The sequence below is a fragment of the Pinus tabuliformis genome, chromosome 5_2, assembly GCF_031772625.1.
Source record: "Pinus tabuliformis cultivar Carrire ecotype Pingquan chromosome 5_2, CPIR1, whole genome shotgun sequence".
NCBI lineage: Eukaryota > Viridiplantae > Streptophyta > Pinopsida > Pinales > Pinaceae > Pinus > Pinus tabuliformis.
In genome coordinates this window covers 975,655,736-975,681,971 of record NC_142306.1, presented here as the reverse complement: position 1 = coordinate 975,681,971, position 26,236 = coordinate 975,655,736, and positions in this window count along the sequence as shown.

The window sequence follows — 26,236 nt, the reverse complement described above, 5'->3', positions numbered from 1 at the left end:
AATGGTGTTGAATTAGCCTCCTTTGCGGTCCTTATCAATGGTTCCCCATCTATATTCTTTTGGGTATCCCATTGCCTCGAACAAGATTTCCCTACATACCCCCATTAGAGGAAATTTCAGCGTAAAAGTGACCTCCTAAGGAAAAATCAAAAAATTAATAAAAAATGCCATGTAGACAATTTTTTAATGTTACTTTACTTTTATCTATGTTCCACAATATTTATTAGCACGAGATTTAATACATTTTTTTAATATACTATTTCTAATTTTTAACTTTTATCGAAATCCCTCAATATATGGCACTTTCATTAAAATAATTGTCTATATATATTTTATATTTAAATTTAACTCTTTATATTTATATTTTATATTTAAATTTAACTCTTTATATTTATATTATATATTTAATTGTCTATATATTTTCTATATTTAACTATTTTTTGTGTTTTTTAAACAATATTGTTTATTGAAGTCATAATTTCGCCCGAAATATCTTTTTGGTCGAAATACGGTAATTTGTCATTTTGGGAATATGTTTTTTAACTATTTAATTATTTTATATTCAACTATTTTTTAACTATTTAACTATTTTATAGTTAACTATATATTCTAAATTTTTAGCAGGAATCTGGTATTTTTTTTTTGGAATATGTTTTTTAACTATTTTATATTTAACTATATATTTTATATTTTTGACCCTCAAATACACTTTTTAACTATTTAACTATTTAATATTTATCCATATATATATATATATATATATATGTTTGACTTTTTTTTTGGTGTTTTTTTAGGGCATGGTGATTAATGTGAAATGGAACCACATTTTTAATTTATATTTGTTCACTAATATTAAGATTTACATTGCATTAATGATTTTTCAATTTTCTAATTCATGTTGGTAAAGTAGGTAAATAACATTAATAAAATACTTCATGAATAACCAAATTAATAACAAAATATTTTACCAATACCCAAATTAATAATAAAATATTTCACAGATACCTAAATTAAACAATTTAAAATTATTTAGGACATGTACCTCTTTTTAAATTTAAAAGATTTTGATTGGTTTACATATTATGATATGGAAATTACGTGAAAATTTCATGGGCACTTTTAGGCTGAAATTTCCTCTAATTTTCCCTTTCTATTAGTAGGGGAATGCATGAGAAAGCGAGGGATGAACAGTAAACTCTAGGGCGAGAGAAAAGGAGTCAAGGTTACAATTTCTGAAATCATTACCCATATACTTTTTGTTGATGATGTTTTATTGTTATTGTTGATTCTCAAGAAGACTTCCAAGGCCTTAAAAGGATTCTTGAACTTTATTGTTGTGTGATAGTGATGGAATTTAATATTAAAAATTCATGTCTTCTCGACAATATACTTCAGCGTAATGACATGATATGACAATTAGATTTGTTTCTTCCCTTTCCTCATCATAATATTGATGAAGGTTTCAAATATTTGGGTTTTCATCTTAAACTCAATTCTCATTGTTTCAATTATTGGTTATGGCTATCTAAAAATATAGAGGCACACATTTCCTTTTGGGTTAACAGGTGGTTATATAAGGGTGGTCATTTTGTTCTATTGAAATTATTTTTCAAAAGCATTCCTGCCTATGGGTCTTCAATAAAAAAAGTGCCAATAGGGATTCCGACAAAGATTAGAAAAAAAGAGCCTCCATTTTCCTTGGATTGGGAAGAGGTCAACTAACAGTATATCGTTAATCAAGTGTTCCAACATCACCCTCTCTAAAAAGTAGGGTGGTTGGAGAATTAACAATATCTACTCTTTTTGACAAGCCTTAGTGGTAAAAATTATATGGATATTTACATATAATAATTCTCTATGGGACCAAGTGATGACCTACAAATTTCTAGGAGCGAATTCTATGGAGGAATGGTTGAAGATGCTAAAGAAATTTTCTAAGGACATTTCAATAGTTTGGAGAGAATTTGTTGAATCTTTCTTGTATGACAGTAATTGGACTATTCAGAAAGTTGGAAATGGGAAAAAGTTAAAGATAAGCGAGGCCTCGTGGGAAGAAACAAATGAGGCTTACACACTATCAAAGGAACTCCTCAGATATATACAAGACCAAGGTGGTTTTGATGGGATGAAAAATCATGGGATCATCATAAGTTATGCAAGCAAGGTTGGAAATCAAAAGTAGACCTTGGTTTGGAAGGATAGTTCACTAAGGAATGGTATGTCTTTGCTAATAAACTTTTCTCCAATTACATAAAGTTAGTTGAGGAAGAGGAGAATCTACGAGGAAAACACCTTGTTGTGGATATTTTTATGGAGGCTTCTAGTGTTACAAGATAAACCAAAATTTGAAAAAAACCTCCACCATTCATAATAGAGGATTTTACTATAGTTTAAACAGATGTTCAATACAACTAAAACAAAAGCGGTATGAAGAGGTTATTGTGGAGTTTCTTTATTTTTTTCTTCTTCCTTGATGCTGTATGTATTATTTATAAATGCATCAGTGTGTATTATAATTAAAGTCATTAGAGCATAAACAAATGTCCAAGGAACTTGTGCTATTACATGTATTATGCACTTACACGTACCTTACTAAAAATCATCATGCCATAGAAAAAATTGAATGCATTCATTCTTTAAAAAAATTAAACACTAGATACATATTTTTTTATGACATATAGGTTGCATTTTTATATAACATATTGGTATAGTTACTAATATTATGCCTCAGGTCATTTTCTTTCGGCACACTAATGCATATATTTGATCTGGATGGAAAGTGACATCGACCCATGTTATTCATCCACCCATAGAATTTACCTATGGTATTGTGACTCAAATCATTTTGTTTCGGCTCACTAATGCCTATATTTGATCTGAATGGAAAGTGACATCCACCCATGGTATTCATCCACCCATAGAATTTACCTATGGTATTGTGACTCAAAAACATTATAAGTAACAAGCCTCATTTTGTAAAAGGAAACAATTTCCACTAGAATGTAGTTGTTATAGTTCTTCCCTATTTTAATAAAAAAGTTTCTTTATGGTTTTGTTTACTGTGTGTTCTTCTCTTTTCTGGAATTTCAATTTTGTATATCTTGGGGGCTCCCCAAGATCTGGATTAGTGGTATCATAGCTGGTTACAACTCCTCCCTATAAGGATTTATAAGGTGGATATGTCATCTTTCTACCATAAATTGTTCCAATCTGTAGTGTTTTTCAAACTTCTCACCTTACCCACATAATGTTAAGAATAATTTTAAGAATGAGCACCCACTGAGCTCCCGTTGGGTAAGTGTTCCTTGATTTTTATGCATTTTGGTGCAAAATAGGTACACTGCTCTTATGATTGAGTCCTCAAATCTAGGTATGCTAAAGTTCTGACAGATCTGGCCACTCATGCCATGCCTGGGGAAATTGCTTCTGGGATTTTTCTTCCCATTTGGTGGAATTGCAGTTTCAAAAAATTGATCTAGGGTTATTACATCCTTGGCATTGCAATCCACTGTTTTCGTTGCTCCCATATTCCTATTACAGTTGCAAAAACACAAGTCAACAAGATGGAAATGCATAACCACAATAGTTGCTCTCAGAGGAATATTACAAGACGTCATTCACAACGTAATGGAGCACAAGTAGAGGGATAACCCAACTGTAGTAGCAGGGAATTTGCACATTTTCTTCCATGATTGCTTTGCTAAAGGATGTGATGCATTGGTTCTGGCATCATTGATCAACAATGGCACATGTTGGAGTGAGATGTCGACATAAATCTATTGTTTCCTGGCGAAACAATTGATGCGATCACCTGGGCAAAGACCATAGTTGAAGCTCAGTACCTTAGAATTATTCAATGTGAAGACATTATTGCCACTACAACAAAGGATCTTATTACTCTGGTAGGGGAGGCAAATTACCAGTTCAATAAGGGGCACAAAAGCAGGCTTGAGTCAGAAGCCTCTCTAGTCGAGGATAATCTCCCAGAAGTGACAATGAGTATGGAGGAGCTAAATAATCATTCATAAATGATGATTCTCTTGGTAGCTCACACCGTGGGCTTCTCACATAATAAGGAGTTAAAGAGGAGGATCTACTAGGAGCCTATGAATCCCACCATCAATCTTCACTACGTCTTGGGCCTATAAAACGTCTTCCCATAGTAGAACCTAGATTCCAACATGACATATATTTCCATAATACTGATTCTCGCATCCTTGCTCAAATAAGAAAAAGAAAAAGAGACAGTCACCAGCTTTGATTTCCCTATTTTCAATGTGAGTTCTCTAAACGATATTGCACTGAAACAAAATGCAAAGGTGTACTATAACAAGATCTATCTTACAAAAAGTGGAACCCTCGAATATTTTAATGTCAACCTGGGTTGGGTCTTGTACAGATTCCCAATTTTCTTGTGGTCAGAAGCTTTCAATATCTATACCAGTGGCGAAAGAAGCTTCCCCCTCTTCCTAGAAGCTTTCTATTTCATTTCTAGTGCAACATAGACAAAAAAGTGGGCGACAAGAGCGAGATTATTTTTTATTCATGGTGTGATTGGGTACTAAGCCACCACCGACGAATCAATTCTCCACCATGTGGCTTAGGATTTCAATACTTCCACCAATAGTACAACTCCTTCATAGGCGATGGCTAGTGAATTTGACTGCAATCGTTTGGGGCATGATGTTAAGAATATTTCTTCACTGGCCAGCAATTTGTTACCCAAAAACCAATGGCTTATTAATGGCAATATGACTTGGGATACATGGAGAATGGAGTTCGGTATATTTATGGCAAATGTTAGTTCTAAATCAGCAAAGACCAATTATGCATTTGTTGCAAATCCTTCCAATAGATGTTTTGCTGATTTCTCGGCTTTGATAACAAGTGTAAAGATGGACATCATGTAATTTAAACTTTCAATCCAAACCCCATAGGTATGCATGACTCTAGTTATATTGATTATGTTCACGAATTTGTCCACAACCATCCTCCTTGGTTTCATCCTCTACCTTTGGTGTTGCAAGTATCAAATGGTTACGATGTGAGCTACAGTCAACCGTCAAGTTGGGGTTTTAATTATGGTATAGTAGACATGGGATTGAATCTTTATTTCATGGACTTGAGCATTGAAACCTCTCATAAGAAATTTATCATGGTTCTAAACATAAGCAAGGATCTTTTATGTGTAAATTTCAATCCCAAAATTTTATCTGCTGCCATAGAGCCACTTCCCACATTTTCATTTTACTTGTAATTCCAAAGATTGGAGTGCAGACTCTATAACCCCCCTTGAAATCATGTTATGGTCCCATGAATCCTTGCAATACAAAGAGGATTGCATGGATGGCACTACAACTACTGACCCTTATATTTGGGAAAATATAACCTTGAAGTCCACCAATGAGACAACTAAGCTGCTAGTGGAAATAAGGGCATTGGTGGGATGCAGAATGGAAAAAACGTTTTTAGGTTCATCTTTGAGCTCTGAAGGAATTTTGAGATTAGGTCAATATTTCTATTCATTTCCTCAGCAAACTCTCTAATTATATGAGGCAATTTTTCGTTCTACTTAAGGGACTATCATATCACAACAATGGAAAAAAAAAACGTGAAACTTGAGTACTTGAAGGACATGGTTACAACATTTAATTAGAGAATTTACAAAGATAAGCCACGAGATTTCTACCAAGTAGTACGACAAGCAAACTATCTCAACGCCCATTTTCTAGGCCATGCACTATTAGTCTCATGGTTTTCCCACAAGCATTAGAGGGTATCTCTATCCTCACACCCTTATTCATCATGGTTATGGGTCACCCACAAACCCAAGGTTATGGGTCAACCACACAAAACCATTGTCATCAAAGTCCATTTTCTATACCACACACTATCAGTATCAGAGTTGGCCACAAGCATTATAGGGTATCTCTATCCTAGGATCTTCATTCATCATGGTTATGGGTCATCCAAAAACCCACCATTCATCGAAGTCCATTTGTTAGGCCACACATTGTCAGTATCACAGTTGCCCATAAGTATTACAGGGTATCTCTATCCTTGGATATTTGTTCACCATGGTTATGGGTTAACCACACAGAAAGCTTCTCTTTAATGTCTCTTCATATTCAACAAAGACTTCTCGGAAGGGAACTTCATGCAATGAGGACCAGTTGACAGTGTCGGATACCGCCAACCTGTAAGGGGGTCTCCCTGAAGAAAAGTCTCAATTAGACTTCACATCGTTTGATGTGGGATCCCTTCTGGAAATAAGGCATGGCTGTCATATATTCTTAAACATATGCCTTGGATTCAAAGTTCATCACAAGAGAGTAATGCACAGGTAATTTCATATTAGCAAGTGAATGTGCCTTGTGAAATTTTCAATTGTAGAATGTATCAGGGTTCTTCTACCGAAAGGGGAAAGGAAAGTGAGCCTTTTAAAGACAAGAAATAGTACTAATCTAGAAAAGACACACGAAAATATACATATGAATGAATCATTAGACAATGAGCGAAATAGTTCACTTAGAGGCAATGATTGTTAAAACACATACAACACACATTTAACAAGATAAGCACCAAAGCCACTGAAATAGTTCAATTTCCTTAGTACAAATGAAAACAACATACATTGCAAGTATTCAAAGAATATTCTTACAACATTTATGTCATACACATGAAAATGTGATGGCTAAGTGAGCTTCAGTAAATTATTAAGAAAAAGTTCCAAGATACATCAAGAGAGTGAACAACACTAGCTCCAATAGTGGACTATTAGAGCAACCACTTGCTCCTCTAAAAGAACTATCTTCCTCTCTAATTCCTAGTAGGAGGAGCCAAGGTGAAAAGTCCTTTGCATAAACAATGAGGGTGCGTATATAACACATGGGTGATCATTCACCTCCCTTGTGACTCTTGGACTACCTGTTATACAGTATTTTGTCACACTCTCTGTCTCATATTATGAAGTGTCAAAACATGAAAGTTGTCAGTGTATTCACCATGAAACATGTTCAGAAGCATCCCTGAAGAAAAGAAGACAAACTTTCCCAGAAAAATTTCTGAAGAAACTTGTCAAAAACCTTGTTTTTAGGATCAACGTATTTTGCATCACTAGTGACCCATTCTAGTAACTTTTTGCACTATATTGAACTAGTGCTACCAGGGAAGATTTTATCAGGAAAACCCGTCTTGAAATCTTCAGGAATTTTTTCCTAAAGTGGAAGAGAAGATTCTCTTACTATAAGTCTCGAGAATGTTGAGTTCGTTACATGAATAAGGATTAGAGCGATATCTCCCATTCTTGGTCCTTGATCCTACTTTCATGGATCTTTCCCTTAAGATGTGAAACCTATCCCTCCTTTTATGGATCCTTAACTCCCTCTCCTTCCCTATAAATGAAATCCCTACTATCAACAATTGGTTGGCTATTGCTTGGTTGCCTTCCTAGTATTGAAATATGCCCAAATGTTTCCCATTTTTGCTAAGGAGAAAGGAGTGCTTGAAGGTTAAGGCTAGGACTTGTAAAATCACCTAAAGGAGGCTTCCAAAATCAAGGCTTAAGTGGTTATAATGCTACCTTTAACATCTATTAATAATACATTATGTGTTTTCTTTCCATAAATGTGTCAATCATTGCTCATTTAATATAATACTCCTTGATCTGTTGTATGGTTTATATTGGAATCATTTTTTCTATGTATGTGTTTGTTGTCTCCACATGATTTTCCTTGTAGGTATTCATCCATAACAATGAAGAGGAGATTGATCTTTGAAGTGGTAGAATCAAGGATGACACCAACTGATGTTAGCATCAGAGTAAGGTAGGTCATCTATCCTCCTTTGTGTTTTTCTGGTATAAACTAGGAAAGTTTACACATAGTTGTCTTTGTTTGGTTCTAGATCCTCCCATAGGACTAGAAGGATCTTTTCTGTCCACAGAAAGGATTGCCTACACAACAAAATGGTGACTTCACTGGGGAGCCTATAGCCCTTCAAAGCTCCTTTTTATGTTTGATCTTTTTGTTTCGTTTGGCCAACCTACTAGTGATATATGATTTATGTTCATTATGGGTATGCATTCTGAGCAGTATGCCCTTTAGATTATCAAGTTTGGATCTCTTTTTGAATTTGTTTTCATTTTCCTAATTCGTTCTCGCCCAACGCGTTTTATCCAGAAACAGTCACGTTCCCAACACATTTTTTGCTATTACAGTTGCGTTGAAATCCCTATCAACATGGGTTTTGATTGTTACAGTTGCGTTGATCCTTAAAAATCAAGAATTTTTTAGGGTTTCTTCCAGAAAGGTCTAGTGTGTCTTGATCTCTGAAGTGTCTTCTTGCTCTGTGTGCATAGAACTTGCCTTTATTTTTTTTTATTTCTTATTAGTTTGCAAAAGTCCATCCCATTGCTTGAACTGGTGAAAGTGAATTTTGGTTGAGCCTCTAGGTCTTTGAGTCAATTGAATTGTTGCTTGTATGTGTGGAAGGAATATTGATTTGTTTTTGGTTAAAGAATTATTAATTCTTTTGGAAATCATAAAATAAATGGCATTTTCATTTTCATAGCTTTCATCTCAAAGTTTAGTTTTGAATTGCATTAGATTATATCACATTGAAAAGTCATTTTTGGAATTATCATTAAGCATGGATTACATTTCTTAGTCTTGAAAGTTGAAAGAGCATTCTCATTTAAAGTGAAAAATTCATGTAGATGCATTTTAGTGAATTGAAATTCATTTTACTTTTGGTGAATGCATACTTGATTGTTGTATCAATGCTTGAACCTCTTCCCTATGCTAGATACCTTTCATTGAAGTGAAAAGAATCATTTTTTCATACTAGTTGCATCATAGCTGTGTTCAGGTGACATCAATCTTTGAGCCTCAAAACTGAAACTTAATTCAAGATCAAATTAAAATTTACCTCACTTAAACTAAGGATAATTTGGAACATTAACGAAAACATTTAGAGGTCTAGGCTAGAGACGCGTTACGATGTTGTTAAATGTAGGAGTTGTCGTCATTTTCCAGCATGGTATCCGGGGGGTGAAATCTCGTTCCACATACAGAAGCGTATATGACCATTCTCCAGTACTTTCAAGTATATTGGAGGCACTCCATGCATGGTAATATATGGGAACACTCTCATCGAACAGTTACGCATTAGACAACACTACTATGGACTACACTCCCATGTATCGTCGTTTATATATTGGGAGCCCCCTATAGGTTGCTATCCATCCACAGGTAATTGAGTTTGTCGACTTGTATAACATGATACACCGAACACAACGTTCAGGGAGATTGGCTACCATATGTTAAGTCCCTGGTTCACCAAGGTGTATATAGAAGTTCATGTTTGCTTGGTAAACCCTCATGCCTAGTTTACCCCTTTTTTATTTATTTCTTTTTGTTAATTTCTAAAATTAATCGACCAGGGAATAACATCATACCCATGAAACAAAGCTCCTTTTGTCCTCAACATTAATGGTTAATTGTAAAATCAGAATTAAGCCCAAAGTATTCACCAACACATAATTTTTTATTGATTTTCTGAAAAGACATCGTGGTAGAACCACAAGGAGTCCAAAACGAGACCTCGGATACATCACAGAATATCTATGGAGATGCTAATGCACTTGATTCACCTAGAGTTGTATGTTCCAGTACTATTGAGCCTGAATCCCTTGAAAACCAAGGTGTTGAACTTGGTCTCATCCTAAGTATCCAACCCATTTCTTCCCGACCATCGCCAAAGTCGGTAGGCTCATCTTAGGACTCTCCTCTAGCTAGTCCTCAACCTACTTCAAAGTTCTTGATTTTTCCTCCCAATCCACTCTTTGAATCATATCATGTGTATTTATCGCCTCTGCATCTGTATAGTCCTTTTGATACTCCTAACATACCTTTGAGTCCTTCTCCTAGAGCGACTCGAGTTCCCATTCGAGAATTGTTCCCAACCATGGCAACAGAAGGTGATAACCCACCTGTAGGGTCAACACCCCAAGGTATTCTTGTGGAAACTTCTGGAACTCATATTCCAAGTACTGAGATTGATCCTATATTACTTCTTCCTCCAGAAAACTTCCCTTATGTTTCTGCTCCCTACCACTTGAAAATTGGGCCAAGTACACCTCCTTCTTAGAGTTCACCCTTGGTCCCACTGAGTTATAACTCTCTCAGTAATTATTTTTCTAACAATTCTGGTGTAACTTCATTGTTTCATAACCCTATTTGGTCATCTGGTGTCACTCCTACTACTAGCTCGTTTGTCCCAAACGTGCCAGTAAATGTGCATACCCCTACCCAATCTACATTAATTTCTCAACCTGCAGTGACGGTAGGTGAAACACATGTTCCTCTTAATCTTTTCGCACTGTTAGTGTGAAAATTCTTGGAAGGTGTACCAAAAATACTTCAATTAAGTCACTAGGTGACAAGTGAGTTGAAAAGAAGTTGATGGCTACTATCATTTTAGATCTAAAACACAAATACAAAACTTGTAGTAAAAGAAGATATAACCTGAAACAGAAAGCAACAATATAAAGAATCCAGTATAATAACCGAATTGAAAAGACAATTTTAAATGAATTAATATTTTATTGATAACACCTAGTGAAGGAGATCTACAGATTGGTCTGTAAGTCTCCCTCCATGGGATGGATCCTTTGATATCCTTGATGCTTCAGAAAATCGATTCTCTCTCTCAATCTGAAAAACCCAAACAAAAGTGAAGAACTCAAAAAGGAAGGTCAAGAAAAATGACAATAATTTTGACGATGATAATGGTCATGGTGAAGAATGAATGAAAAACCCTCATTTATATAGCAAAGTATGGAGTTAATATCAAAAATGGAGAATAATAAAATATTATTAACCAAATTCAGATCTAACAACTTGGAATACTTTATTATATTTATTGGAAAGGGAAAAGGAATTCAAAATGCTTAAAAATCTTTATTTAGAACTAATTAATAAATAAAATGATTTATTAATTATTTCGCAAGAAACAAGAAAGGTGTGAAATCAAAATAATTATTAAATAGTGATTTAATAATTATTCTAATAACATAAATAAGGAAATTCAAATAAATAATGATTTATTTAAATATTCCTAAGGGATTTAGTCAAATGTGACAAAGAATAATTATTAAATAATGATTTAATAATCATTCCTAGAGAAAATTAAATAAATAATTATTTATCTAATTATTCTCATGGGGCTTTTTTATTTAAATCAGAAAATAATTTAATAAAAGTGGTTTACTAAATTATTTTCCATAGTGAAATTGATTTTACTATGGTAAAATTAAATCTACATGGTGTATTTCGATCCACCTAGTTATAAATGGCTAGGTGATCATTTTTGGGTGATAACATGCTCCTCCTACTATAGCCACGGTAACTGTGGTCCCTTCTCTGAGTGGACAGCCTACAAGTTCATCTGTTCCACTATCTGGGGGGCAACTACCTCCACCCTACATACCTCCTGCTTCTAGTGGAAACTATGCACCCCCTCCTCCCACATCGGGGGCAAATCAACCCACTAGTGTTGTTTCTAACCTAGGTGGAACGCCAATTCCACATGTATCAGGTAACATCACGGGACCCCTTTACAAGGTCACCAAGTCCCTTTGACTCAACCTTCCTACCAACAGCCATATATTCCTACTAGCTCTCAACAGCTCCAAACTCCACTATCAGGAGTTCCTCCTTATCAGCAGGCAAGTCCTCAAATGCAGTATGGTCCTCATATGCAGTATGGTCTTGGGACTAGTAATCCTCCTCTGTGGCCACAGATTCCTATCCAACCACAGCAGGGACCTTAATCGCAACCACAGCTGCAAGTTTCTCACCCGCAATGGCAACCACATGTTTCCTACCAATCCTAAAGGGGACCTTACCATCAACCGCGACCATAAGTTCCTATCCAGTCCCAATAGGGACCTTACCCACTATCGCAACCGCATGTTTCCTACGAATCTGAACAGGTACCTTACCAACAATCGTCGCCACAGCCATAGCAAATACCCATCCCAAAACAGGCTGGTCAGTTTTCTTCACAGACTCCATACATCCAATATGGTTACCAGACTTCGTGTGGTCAACCTCCTTATGGTCAACATCCTTATGGAAAAAATCCACCACAATGGGGGCAGACCCAAACTCAACAAGATTAGAATAATAAGTTTGGTACATACTAGAGACCTTATACCCCATATAATCCACAACTACCATTCTTGGTGACATTGGAATTGTCAGATGTGTCACGAATTACAAATGACCAAATATTGCACTCACCATGTTGGCCTCCAGTACCAATTAAAATACCTAGTGACTATCCTAAGTTCGAAGGTAAATCTGGAGAAGACCCTCAAGCACATGTTATGACTTACCACCTTTAGTGTTCCTCTAACTCTTAGGTTGATGATTCAATCCGATTTCATCTTTTCCAGTGCACTTTAACGGGTGTTGCCGGTAAATGGTAGATCGATCTCCCTCGAGGTTCTTTCCAAGTTTTCAATACCCTAGCCATTTCTTTCCTCACCCATCTCCAATTACCTATCTGGTACGAGACTGGAACCCATCTCTTAACATCTTTGCAACGGACGACCTCCATTGATATCTCTGATCATATCCATGAATGGAGACATAGGCGTCGTCTCATCAAAATTGACATCTTGGATCAGCTTTTGACTAAATGGTTTACCAGATCATTCATCCCTCCTATCACTAAAGATATAGCCATATGTGCTTGTTTAACTGAGGAACAAGCCATCGCCCATGCCCAGTATTTGGATCTTATCTATTCACAATCTGGCATGTTGTATGAACTGCTACCTGGTGCCCAACGACCTTTGACTGGTCCTCCATCCTCCACACCTGCAGATTCACCACCCATTGATGGTATCATTGGATCTATAGCTCAACGGTCTAGAAATACCCCAACTTCTTCTACAAATCCTAAATCTACTCCAGCTACTAGAACCTCAAATATTGGAGACAACTCAAGGAGTCTTCGTAAAACCTTAGAGGTAAATGTTGTCCAGTATACCGCAACAAATAGATCCTTGAAAGGAAAGAAAAAGGGTAAAGGAAAAGATGAGCAGGATACCACCGAAAAGGATTCCCCAAAACCGTCAGTTGACAATTCATCAAAGCGAAAGTCTAAATATCTTTGCCTTATTTGTGATGAATATCATTACACTAAGGATTTCTCCGGACATGCCGAAGTAAGTCATCTTCTGAAAGGCACCACAGGGACGCCAACTGTACTGAAGGAACATTTCCCATCTCAATGGGCGTAAATGGTAGACCAACCCAACGCTCAGACCTCTGGAAGCTCTCAAGTGTTCATGAGTGGCTCATAACCTATTTTCCTAACCACCAGATCAAAAGATTTTCCGAATCCTGAAAAACCTGTGGTGGATAAATACGCCACTGGTATACCCTCTTCCTCCACTTCACCCAATTCGAGTCATCCCTATATCGAGAAACCTAGCCCTGATTCCATAATCTGACTGTTGCGGGTGAGAACACCCTAGGGTCTTGGGTTGAGAACCCCAACAAAGCAGAGTGCAAACCACAACAAGAAATGCTCAGGAAATCAACCTAAATGCTTATTCTACTGAACTATGCAAGAGTATCCTTACCCAAAAGTCTTACGTTTGAGTAGATCCCAGAGGGTGCAAACCCTCAGCATATCTTGATGTCTTTGAAACCTGAAAATTATTCAAATGAAACATATACAACAGTAGAAACATAAAGCATGTTCATGATATTAAATTTAAATCATATAAATGAATGAACAATTACGCATGAATGTAAGATTCATAAACGAATTACGATATAAATTGATGCATAAACACATTAAATATTGGAAATATAACATCATTCCTTTATTGAAGTTAGCTACAAGTAAAGTGGATAAATACGACCTGAGTCCTTCTCTGGCTCCAAGCGGAACCGTCCTCCGGATCCGTCCTTTCTCGACCTCAACAATCTTCCTCCATCACCAATACAAGGATATCTCAAGAAAGATGAAGGATATCTCCAACAAGGAAACAAGGGTTTCCTAAAGCTTTGGCGAGTGTAGGAGGCACAAGGATTTCGTCAGACTCGATCAGGGATAATCTCACTATAGGATCAATATCTCATATCTTCTCTCTTAAGGCCTTCCCATGGAGGTTTATTTATACTTCTCCAAATTAGTTTTTTCAGTTGGGAAACAGTTGGGCCACGGGAAATAGGAGGTGAGTAACAGGTAAAACCCATGAACTCTGCCCGAAATTAAGGAAATTTAATTTTTTTAAGTGTTTTAACATATGTACGTGAGTTGGGTAGATGCTGACCCACGTGTACATGCTTTTATCACAGGGAAAAGTAGCGTATAGGAAATAAAACACTGCTTTTAAATTTCGGACCAAGTCTGGAAGGAAGGGTTGCCCTAGGCCACAATCAAAGCATCAGATCTACCAAGAGTGGTAAATGGTGCTATAATAGATGCCCCTTAATATATGAGGTCAGAAGGGGTACATGATGGCCAAAATGTATTAAGTGCATAGAAGGAATCATGCCGAGACCGAGGAGGAGTTCACCAGAATTTAGCGTACCACACCAGTGAAAGAGATCAGAAAGAAATTGTTGTCTAAGGCAGGCATACCCATGCTCAGAAATAGTAAATCATCTCTGCATGTCAAGTACAAAATCAGATCCAATATGCATACAAGTATAAAGGAACTAAAAATACATAATGGATCATCTGATCATAATCAAGAAATTACATGTCTGAATATCACATATAAAGAGCTGATCAATGATGTTGAAGTATGAAGCTGATCACTGAAGTCAAGAAACTGATCCAAATAGTACCAAGTGAACATGATGGAATAAATGGTACTACACTGCAACTCGGGTGCCAACATATAAGATATTGCTATAAGGAACTACAATATATAAGGTGGATGGTGTCAACTAGCAAAAATAGGAGCAACTGACAAGTGAACCAAGACATGTTGATGCAAACCCGAGGTCTTCACTGACTGTCATGGTACATTTCTACACAATGGGAATAAATGATCTGAAGTTGACCATGTGAGAAATTGTTTGATTACCGGTCATTGATGTATACTGTTAACAAATGCGAGGCTACTCACTGATAATGATGATGAGAGTCAAGGTACCTAGTATAATCTAACAAGTGCGAATAAATGAGTTGTAGTCAAACACTTGGAAGAATCTATCAATCAGGAGACAATGATGTTTTCCCACTGTCGATAGCGAAGGAATCTACCACTGATGACTGCAAACCCTAAGGTACTACCAAATGGACTCTAGATCTCTTTCCCAAAGCAATGAGTTGAAGTCGATGGGAAAAGATCCGCTAGAAGGAAGGCATTAAGGCATCCTTCATCAATCTAGTGCGAGTGTAACCCGTAGGCCAATAATGTGGAAGGAATCGAACAATCAAAGATGTAGTAACCCAACCGAAGCACGTTTCCAGCGTACACAAGATGTGGCTAGCGCACGATAGAAACCCTCTAAACCAACCAATAATGAAAGCTAACACAGAGGCGAGGAATCCACCAATAGGGTCAAATGGAAACCAAGGCACTGCATGAATCCCAATGTGTGATAATGAAAGATGATGTTGAACACAAGGGAAACCACTCAGCCAAAGACCCATGATACTGATTGATGTTGAGCACAAGGTAACCTATCAATAATGAAAATAGGGCCACGGTGCAGCTCTAGATCTGCCCTTAGAGCAATTTTCCGTAGTCAATAAGAGAAAGATCCGCCAGAAAGAAGTCAATGGATATCTTCTCAAACTAGCATGAGCAAAGGACCAATATAGCTGATGTGATAACGAACATGACGCTGACAACTAGGGATGGTCGATTGAAAAATAGGTCAAGAGACACCGCAGAGAGGCCGACTCAGGTTTACTTCCCTTGAACAAAAGCACGACTCAACTGTGACTACATGGCAGCATATGATAACTTTGTATAAGTTCATCATGCAGGAGGCATAAGCAAACTCTCCATATGATTGGAAGAGGTAACCAATCGGAGGAGTACTAACTCAATAACAAGGTTAAGGCTCTCCTAAGTCAAACTAAAGCCCATCCCAATGGAGGAAAGACTTACTTTTGAGTGCTTTGTTCAAGGGCGACACAACTGACTCTAGCTGCCATCAAATATGGAAATAATGTCCTGTTCCCGCTCTTTTTGGAATATATAATTTTTTGTCTTTTTATTTTATATGAAGCTTGAAAAAGAATAAAAGAATGATATAGTATAGTGGAAAGAATGAGTGTCGAAAAAACAGATGCTCTAGTTCCTAGGAGGGGAACATTCCGATGCTCAATGCAATGTGGCAATACTAGTCAAGGACACTCAAAGGAATTTTCTTTCCACAGGTAAAAGGAGGAGTCAAGTCACAGAGGCTAAGTGATTGCAAGGTTGATTTTGTAGAAGACATGGTCGAAAAGTGGCTTAAACAGGAGTCCAAGTGAAGCCGGCTCAAGGCCAAAAGGTGCAAATAGTCAATATGCAATGCAGTGGTACAACTCAACACAAAGGAGCCTCTAGGGTATAAGGCCAGAAAGTAGCGCAGAAGAACGAGAATGAGTCTTCAACGCACAAGTCATGGCAGGACTAAAGAGGACTCTCGAGCCTACTCAATATAGCAGCATGGGCAACAAACATTAGTGAGGATCTAACTAAGATTCCCATGTAAAGGTTGGCTCTACCATCGCGTCATGATTTTAAAGTCGGCGAGTGAAAATGGTTTGTGAACCAAGACACGATGGGGTTGACCCTGTGGCAATCATATCGCAGTATGGAGGCTAGTATGCAAAATGCAGCGAAAAGTGGTATTCCCTAACATATATTCCAATAAGAAAATGATACCTGCCATGACGGGACTATGGTCATGGGACCAACACGATTTCTCGAAGAAGTCTCCAAAATTCCTATAAATATAACCCATTCCTGACACTCCAAGCCAAAAGGTCAAAAAGTCCATAAGATAAAAATCAACTTTTGAAAAAATAATTTTCATTTTTCAACCTATATAAGGACTTTTGGACTCACATTTTTGTCATTTCTGTTTTGAGCAAGGAGCTGTGGAGACAAACTCAAACAAACTTCCTCCATCAAATCCAACCATTCAAATCGCTCCAAAACTTCCAGGTAACCCTTTTATCATGCTTTTAATCATTTTTAATACTTTTTAGATGTTTTTTTCATAATTTGACCGTAGGAAAATATGTTAAAAATTTCAACTCTGCGTACACGCGGGTTGAATACAAGTAACCCGCATATATGAGGGCCCTACACGCGACTGTGTAAAAAGGGAACCCGCGTGTGTGTGAGTAAAAAATTTAAAACATAAATCTAATGATTTGAAACATCTTTTTTGGGCAGGATGACAATCACCTGGTGTGAAAGGGAGCATAGTGCCATTGATAACCAAGTAATGGAGGATCAAAATGCCTTAGATGCTTTGAGAGGTTGTGGCTTGCTAAAATTCTTTAAAATGCCAAACATGAAGGCGAATACATGATTGCTTGAGTTGTTGATTCATTACTGGAGTGCAGAGGATGATGCATTCATGATTGATCAGATGCCCCTAAGGATCGAGATAGAAGATATTTACTTCATTACCAGTCTTTCTCAAAGGGGAGAGATAGTGCATTCTACTGGTAGGACGAGAGGTAGTCTCAGTGTAGAAGACTACGTCCACATATATTATCTTGGTCATCCTGAAAATATTGGAAGTCAGATTCCAATCAAGCACGTAGAGAGTTTATCCTTGAAAATCCTACTATTTACCATCGTCAGGGTAAACGGTTCTGCTACTTTACATTAGGCCTCACGTGTATCCATGAGCCTAGCAGTGGAATGCCTCACTACTGTGTTTGATTGGTGTACACCTCTACTGACCAACATGAAGAACCAACTCACTTCCATTCAGAAGGGTCAGACAAAGAATTTCAGATACGGCACAATCTTATGCTCGTTCTTCTTTGAGAAAGTACCTGGGCTTTGACCCAAGGTATTATCAACCATCAGTAGCCCAAGGGATCCATGGATGGGTAGATGGGCTGACCTGATGAAACGCCTAGGGGGTGGTGATGTCCCCAGGATGACTTTTGATGACGAGTTTTTCGCATGGTGGGATCAACAGGTCATCACAGTCGATGACTACCCCTATGCCGGAATGGATTTCCAGGGAGATCCAAATTTAGTATTACCACCAAATGCAGCATGGGGTGCCATAGGTAACAATTTTTGACTTTTTGAATTTCTTAAGATTTTTTGGATTTTTAATATAAATGAACTTAAAAATCTTTTTATGAGACAAGACACTTACAAAATATATTGATCATGTTTCAGATGTGGGGCCAGTGAGACCTGACGAATTTCCCCAACATAGGCATCGTGGAAGAGATGCCAAAGGGGCTGCAGCTGAGACGGAGAGAGTTCTCCATGTAGTTCAGAGGAGCTTGGTAATACTGACTCACCAAGTACCCATGATAGCCATAGAGGACTTACCCGAGGAGATGCAATGTCGCGTGGTAGGAGTACCACGGGACTGGGTGCGACTATTTCAGCGTGTGGCCAATGCCGTTGTTTATTTTCTAGCTACTCATCCTAAGCCAAATAGATAGATGCTCATATCTTCTTATGATTAGACATGATGATGGGCATAAACCCAAATTTTGTAGGGCATTTTGTCCCGATTTTTGTATATTTTTTTTGGACACAAAAACTCTCTCTATATACATGCGATTTTATTATGATCATATATACAGATGATACTTCAATTATTTTTTATGTTTTTTAATTTGATGAATGATTTATATGCGAGTCCAATGCTTGATTAGAAATAGAATCTGCTAAGGAATTTTCTGATTGTGGAATGTGAACAAATGTGATATAGATAAATGATCGTTGCAACAATCGTACTCTCAGAAATTGGCGATACAAAAAAGTATCTCGTACTTGATAAATGTTATTCAACTAAGATACCACCAGTTGTGAGTCTAAATAAACTACTAACGAGTCAATATCAAGAGATATCGCTTCGGATAGCAAATTAATAACGGCAATATTATTCGAAGCAGGACCGACACATACTCCTCTCGAAACCATCAACTGGCCAGATGGATAATAAATCACCCAATCCACAAAAGCAAGGTTTCGAGTATGCCTACGCGCACCATCGGTGAATCCTAAATATATTGAATCGTCCATCAATACCTGCCAAAAGAGATAAAAAATATCAACATCACTAAAACTGATAGATAGATATGTATAAATATACAATATATACAAACAAGTAAGTGCCCGATCGAAGCCTAAGCAAAGTACTTCTTAAGGTAGAGCCCATTTCTGGGCTCCGCCAACTTGTTTCCTTCAAAGTCAATTAATTCATAAGCTCCCTTTTTCAAAACTCGCTTGACTATAAAGGGACTGTACCACATAGACTTAAACTTGCCTGCCCCCAAGGCGTCTTTGTCTTGATTGTAGACCAGGACAAGGTCACCTTCAGAAAAATTTCTAGGACGGACAGCTTTATCGTATTGAGTTTTTACCCTCTTTTTATGGGCTTCGTTTATTGTGGCGGCATCTCGACGCTGCTCATCAAGATGCTCCAAATGAACGAGGCACTCCTTGAGACTAGAAGTCTCTGGAAGAAGTTCAACAACTAGTTTAAGGGAAGGAATTTCACATTCAACAGGAAACATAGATTCCAACCCATAAAACAGTTGAAAAGGAGTAAATCCAGTCAAAGTCTTAACTGACGTTCGATATGCCCAAAGTGTCGGATACAACATGATGTGCCAATTGGATCTTGCTTTGTTAATCATCCTTCGCAGGATGATTTTAAGGGATTTGTTCACGACTTCAACCTGCCCATTGGCCCGAGGATAATACGGAGATGAATGCTCCTACTGAAAACCCAACTTGAGAGCCAATTCAAACATCAGTTGATTTTGGAAATGACTGCCATGATCAGTGACAATCTCTTTAGGGATACCAAACCGGGAAATAACTTGATTGAAGAGAAACAAGGTTGTTGTTTCACTGTCATTCTTAAAAGTAGGCATGGCCTCAACCCACTTCGTAAATTAGTCTATGGCCACAATGATGTACTTGTGATTTCCTGCCAAAGGCGGATTACAAGTAGTAAAATCAATGTCCCACTTCATGAAAGTATTGATGGTTATAACAGGGAAAAGTGAAGCTGGATGTGTGCACATTTTCCGAGTATAGACCTGACAAGGATGGCATCTTTTTACCGCTTCAATACAATCTTTGAAAATCGAAGGCCAAAAGTAGCTTGCTCGCAAAAAAATTTGGGTTGTTGCAAGCCCAAATAGATGATCGCCACAAGCTCCACTATGGCAATCATTAAGAACTGACTTGGATTCTTCCAAGGTTAAGAAACACCTAAGGATTGAATCAATCCCACGACAATATAATGTGTCACCTATAATAAAATAATTCTCAGCGAGGTGACACAACTTTCTATGGTCATCTTTGGAAAAAGCGGGCGAAAACTTCAAAGTATGGAGATATATAATGATATCCCCATACCAAGGATCTTGTGAAGAAATACGAAATAAATGTTCATCAGGGAAATTTTCTTCATGAATAATTTCTTCCTCACAAAATGACAATCCATCTATTATATTTGCCCCCAATCACTCACCTACTGAGAACACACTGAAATGGATTGGCTGCTACTAAGACGAACGTTTTTCGAAGTATATTGTAATGTTGAAGCTTCCGGACAGCATGGAAAGTTTCCAAATCTAATTTCTCGATGGGAGAATAGCGCAGTTCAGGACCTACCAAGCTTCAACTTAGATAGTAGATTTCATGCTCACATGAGGCATCATCTTCCTGAACCAAAACCATACCAATGGTTGATTCTGCTGCAGCAAGATACAAGAGGAAATCTCTGCTATAATTAGGTGGACTCAACAATGGAGTAGAGGTTAATGCTTTTTTCAAAGCATCAAAAGATCGTTGCACGAAATCATCCCATAAAAACGAGACCCCTTTCTTAAGAAAACGCATAAATCCTTTTGTGATCTCGGCATAATTGGCTATAAATATCCTCAAGAAATTTGCTTTTCCTTGGAGACTTTGAAGTTGACGTATGGAAGACGGGGGAGGCAACTGAAGTATTGCCTCAACCTTGAAGGGATCAACACGAATCCCCTCTGTTGACACGATGAATCCTAACAATCGATCAGATGTGACTGCGAAAACGCACTTATTCGGATTCAACCGAATTTTATAAAAACGACACCGCTCAAAGATCAACCGAAGGTGCTTAGGATGATCAATTCTCTTTCGAGAATGAGCAGCTAAATCATCCATATATGTTTCAATAACCTTCTTGATGTCGTGAAAAGCATAGGACATGGCCCGCTTAAAAGTGGCTCCAGCATTTTTGAGGCCAAAAGGCATCTTTTTTATGCAAACATACCCCAAGGACAAATAAAGGTTGTCTTGTGTGGATCTTTTGAACGGATAGTAATTTGATTGTAACCAGATAATCCATCCATGAATGAAAAATTTTCATTACCCGCACATTCATCAATAATTTAATCGATAAAAGGCATGGGGTGATTATCTTTCGGACAAGCCTTATTTAGGTCCCTAAAGTCAATGCATACTCAAATCGTTCCTTGCTTTTTGTCTATGGGGACTGGATTAGAGACCCACTCAGTTAAAGGAACGGGGTATATGAAACTCGCCTTTAGCAGCTTTTCAACTTCAACTTTGATAGCTGCTGCTTTTCTAGGATTAACCAGTCGAAGTTTTTGACGAATAGGTTTAGCATTTTCGTATGTCTTGATCTCATGCTGGACTATAGATGGATCTATTCCAGGCATTTCCTCATAATACCAAGTGAACACATCATGAAAATCTTTGAAGAGATCGGTATAAGTTTGAATTTCTTCAGGGGAACAGTCAACTCCAATGAAGACATTTTCGATTATGTTAGGATTCCTAGAGATGTTCACCAATATAGTTTGTGAGATAACAGACATGTTACCTTTGGCAGAAAATTGTGCTGGTGCCAAAGGGTTTAAAACTATATGAACATCACTAGTAGAAGGACTTGACAAACTTGACTCAATTTCTTGCAAATGAGGGAGGAAATATGAACGATGATGTAGATCATCCCATGGTCTATCAACACCCATCATTGCTTATAGATTGCTTCTTCAGATGGTAACACTGTATCTAAGCAATCCTGAGCCGAAGTTGAATCGAGGGTCCAGGCCAAAGCCACATCTCCATCTAACTCCTTTGGTGAGAAAGGAGTAGGATGGGAGTCTGCAGAGTTAAAAATAGACTGATAAGAAATTTATATTCCAGACATAGGACATGTCATTCCACCTACCTACCCTCCATCTAATGTGGTGGTAGATGAGGGTAAAGGCCAAGGGTCTGAAAAATAATGAGTTCAAAATAACTCTCTTTGATAAGCTCCCTTGGAGGATGAAATAGCATTGATTCTAGTTATAGGAGCAGGAAGATCAAAAGTACCCATTAAAGAAGAGTACATCCCAACTCCTAAATTCTCTATAGGCTGCCTGGGATTGTCCACTAATGGAACAGTAGACTCAGAAGATGCGTGGGAGTCACCTGGAGAATAGTTGAGCTTATCAAATTTTATGATCCTCCCCTCATGAGGAAAACAAAGGATACGAAATAACGATGAAACTATGGCATCCATCTCGTAAATCCAATTCCTACCTAAGAGGAGGTTATAATCCAAATTCGCATCAACTATTTCTACCTCAATATTTACCACCTTTCCCCCAACACACATGGGAAAGGCTAGAATAATCTTGTGTGGCCTATGAGAATTTCCATCAAATACCATCAATAGAGTCAGTGAAGGAACAACTTGAGGTGATCCAATGGCCTTCCAACATGACATAGACATCACATATGTGGAAGCTCCCTCATCGATAATAGTTCAAAATATGTTGGTCTTTCGATATGTAGACTTTATCTGAAAATCCATATGATGGCGGAGTCTCTTTTTGACATTTGACATATCAAAAGTAAGCACAAGAGAATTTTTTGGATCTACTGCTCCAATTGTCGAGAGTAATGCACTCCTCTAAGCGGGGCACGACTGGAGTACCTCTAATGCTAACATAGCACAAGGACTCTAAGCTAGATCTTCTACAATTGAGTATTTTTGGGCTGCCCTAGCATTAGGGTTAATGGTCGAGTGCTTTGTGGAGCCTTTCGGCATCTGAGGCATAGACTCAACAAAGGGCCTCTCAATATGGAGCGGCTCTGAGACATCGGAAGCAGACTTAGCCTTAGATGATTCTGATTCATCGTAATCACGTGATCGCGTAGTGACGTTGATATGCGAGCTCATCATGTAGACATTTGACGAATTATCCCCTTCCTGGTTGCCCCCTGTGGGGGTACCAGCATTAGAGTTTGCACCAGCAAATAATTGCTTCCCTTGGGAAAAGGGTTAGTGAGGACAGCCTGGGAGCTAGAGGACCCCTATTGCACTAATAAGCGTTGAGCGTCTTGGATCTTAGGGCAGAGATGAGTCAAATGATCCCCATTGCATAACTTGCATGGAAATTTTACTTTTTTCTTGGACTCTTTCCTACCCCCTCCGACATCATTGTCGGGTTTGTTTGCATTGCCCTTCCCATCCTGGCTCTTTTTCCTACCTCGTCCTTTCTTCTTCCCATCGGATTGTTGGTTTCCTTTGGGGTTAGAAGTTTGGACAATGTTTATAGACGTCGATTGGGAAGGTGTAGATACAGACGACGATGCCTACATAGAAGAAGCAGTTTGTAAAGACAACTGCTACAATTGATTCAGCAGGTTAGCCATGTTGGCATCAATTGATCCGACTAGCCTGTCGACATGGGGACCTGGCTTTAGTTTGGCTATATCCACCTTGGATCTAGGAGCATCAGGTAGAATTTTTTGAAGAACCCCAGACTGGGAATATATAAGTTCCAACTGCTGGGCTCTGAAAATAGCCTGCTCTTTGGAGAAAACAGTGGAGAGAGACACGTCCTTAGTGATCTCAGGTTGTAACGATTTAATAAACCATTCAAGAAGGAATTCTTGTGGAATATCAGCTTTAATGAGCCTCTTCCTTTCCTGGATATGATCTGAAATGTGAGTTGCCTGATCCTGTTGGAAATTAGCCAGAAGCTCAATTCCAACATCATATCGGACAGGCAATTGAAAATGGTTCAAAAATATAGTAGCCAAATTGCTGAAAGAAGTGAAGGTGCCCCCTGGAAGTTCTATGTACCACTTAGCCACATTTCCAGTTAGGGTACGTTGAAATAATCTCAACCTGATTGAATCGTCTATCAGGGAGTTGGATGAACACCATAAGTGGAAAGTGGTTACATGGTCACCCGGATCTTCACCAGTCTTCCCCTCGAATTTTGGTATATCTGAGGGAAGTTTGGTTGGGACCGAAGGCCAAACTGGGTTATACCTAATCAGATCATTAGTCAATTTAGAGAGATCTGGCAAGTTTAACATTGCCAAAAAAGGGAGTTGTGGCGGACCCTGAGGATTCCACCCGGTGTGGGCGGAACTCCCAATGTTCTGAAAAGAATGGCCTAGATTTGTGAAGGCACCAGGTTGCCTGAAGTAACTCGTAGACCCAACTGAACCATAAGGAGCTCCTTGTGGTCCAGAAAAAACCGGAGTTTGACCAACTCCTACCGAAAAACCTCCGTAACTAGTAAAGTTGCCCCCTAGAGAAGTGTTAAAAGGAGCAGAGAGCCCTTGGTAAGGGTTCCATGCATTAGCATAGGGAGAAAAGTTATGGAAAGAACTAACCGAAGAATACAGCATATTCCCTTGTTAGCTGAAATAAGATTGATTCCCGGCTCCTAACCCACGAACTGCAGGGTTTTTCCAACTTTGAAAGAGATTATAACTTTCACATGTAGAGGAAAAATGCATTGATCCCAAAGTTGGATTGGAATGTGGTATATGACCACCCCTAAATGGGAAACCCTGAAAAGAAGTTGATCCACTTGCCATGGATGTGGAGGCAGCTAATGGAATACTTAAAGAAACCAAAGGAATCACGCTAGTTGGCATTCCAAAAGGGAAAAATCCAATGCCAGAGGCAACAGCTTGAGAACTTCCACTCGAAGATGGAATGGAAGTAGAACCAAATATAGTAGTGCTAGGAGTAATGGAAGGTATATAAATGGTTCCTCCTCCTTGTACAGATACTGGAGTTTGCATACTCGTAGCACTTGTCGTGGATGCCATGCTTCCAGCAGTGGTCATTGAAGGAAAAGATCGATATAAACCTGGGCTCAAAGGCCTGTTGGTCGAAGTCCCGACGTATAATAAAACGTTTGTATAATTAAGAGGAAGAGGAGAATTAGGATTCGTAATAGACTCTGGAAGCTCTTCAACCTCAATATTGTCTTCTGACTAGAAGAGGACTCGAGAAAGAACTGGAGTGTTCCTCTCTAATTCTCTACTTGTACCAGGTCTATCTTGTGAATCAATAACTCCAACGAAGGATCAATCTCTGATGTGCCTACTGCCACTGGTTGAAAACCACTGGCAGGATTGCTCCTACACCTTTGAGGAGAAGGCTCAGGACTCGTAGGTGATAGCCCACGAAGTCTCCTAGACCGACGAGCCGGTCAATCAACCACTTTGAATTATTTTAAAGAGATATACTTAAGGACTCAAAAAATTGTAAAGTTAGGCCAACTAGGAGCAAAGAGAACTCTCTAAAAGTCCCTAAAGATACAAGAAATCAAACAACTTTCAATTATTTCTGCTCCGAGTGATTAGGATCGGACACTAAAATGAAAGAAAGTCAAAATCAAGGGTCTTTCAAAAATAGTCTGGGTAATTATGCCCCAGGCCTACTAGCGAAGGTATCATAAGTAGTTACACTGACCTCCAGACAACAGCCTTTTCCGGTGCAAGCACCCAAGCTTCGCAAGGGTATCCTCCAGAAGTACTGTTGAACATGATGCAACATCACGAGATTCCCCTCTGCAGCCACCTATGCGATCCCTAGGAAAGGAAACTATGGATACCAACTCGTATCAAAAGCCGGGCGGAACAGTCGTGAGGCGGGATCCAACAAGTAGGAGAGGGGGTATCTCTCTTCCTTGTCTTCACTCTCCCTCGTGCTTAACTCCCAGTCAC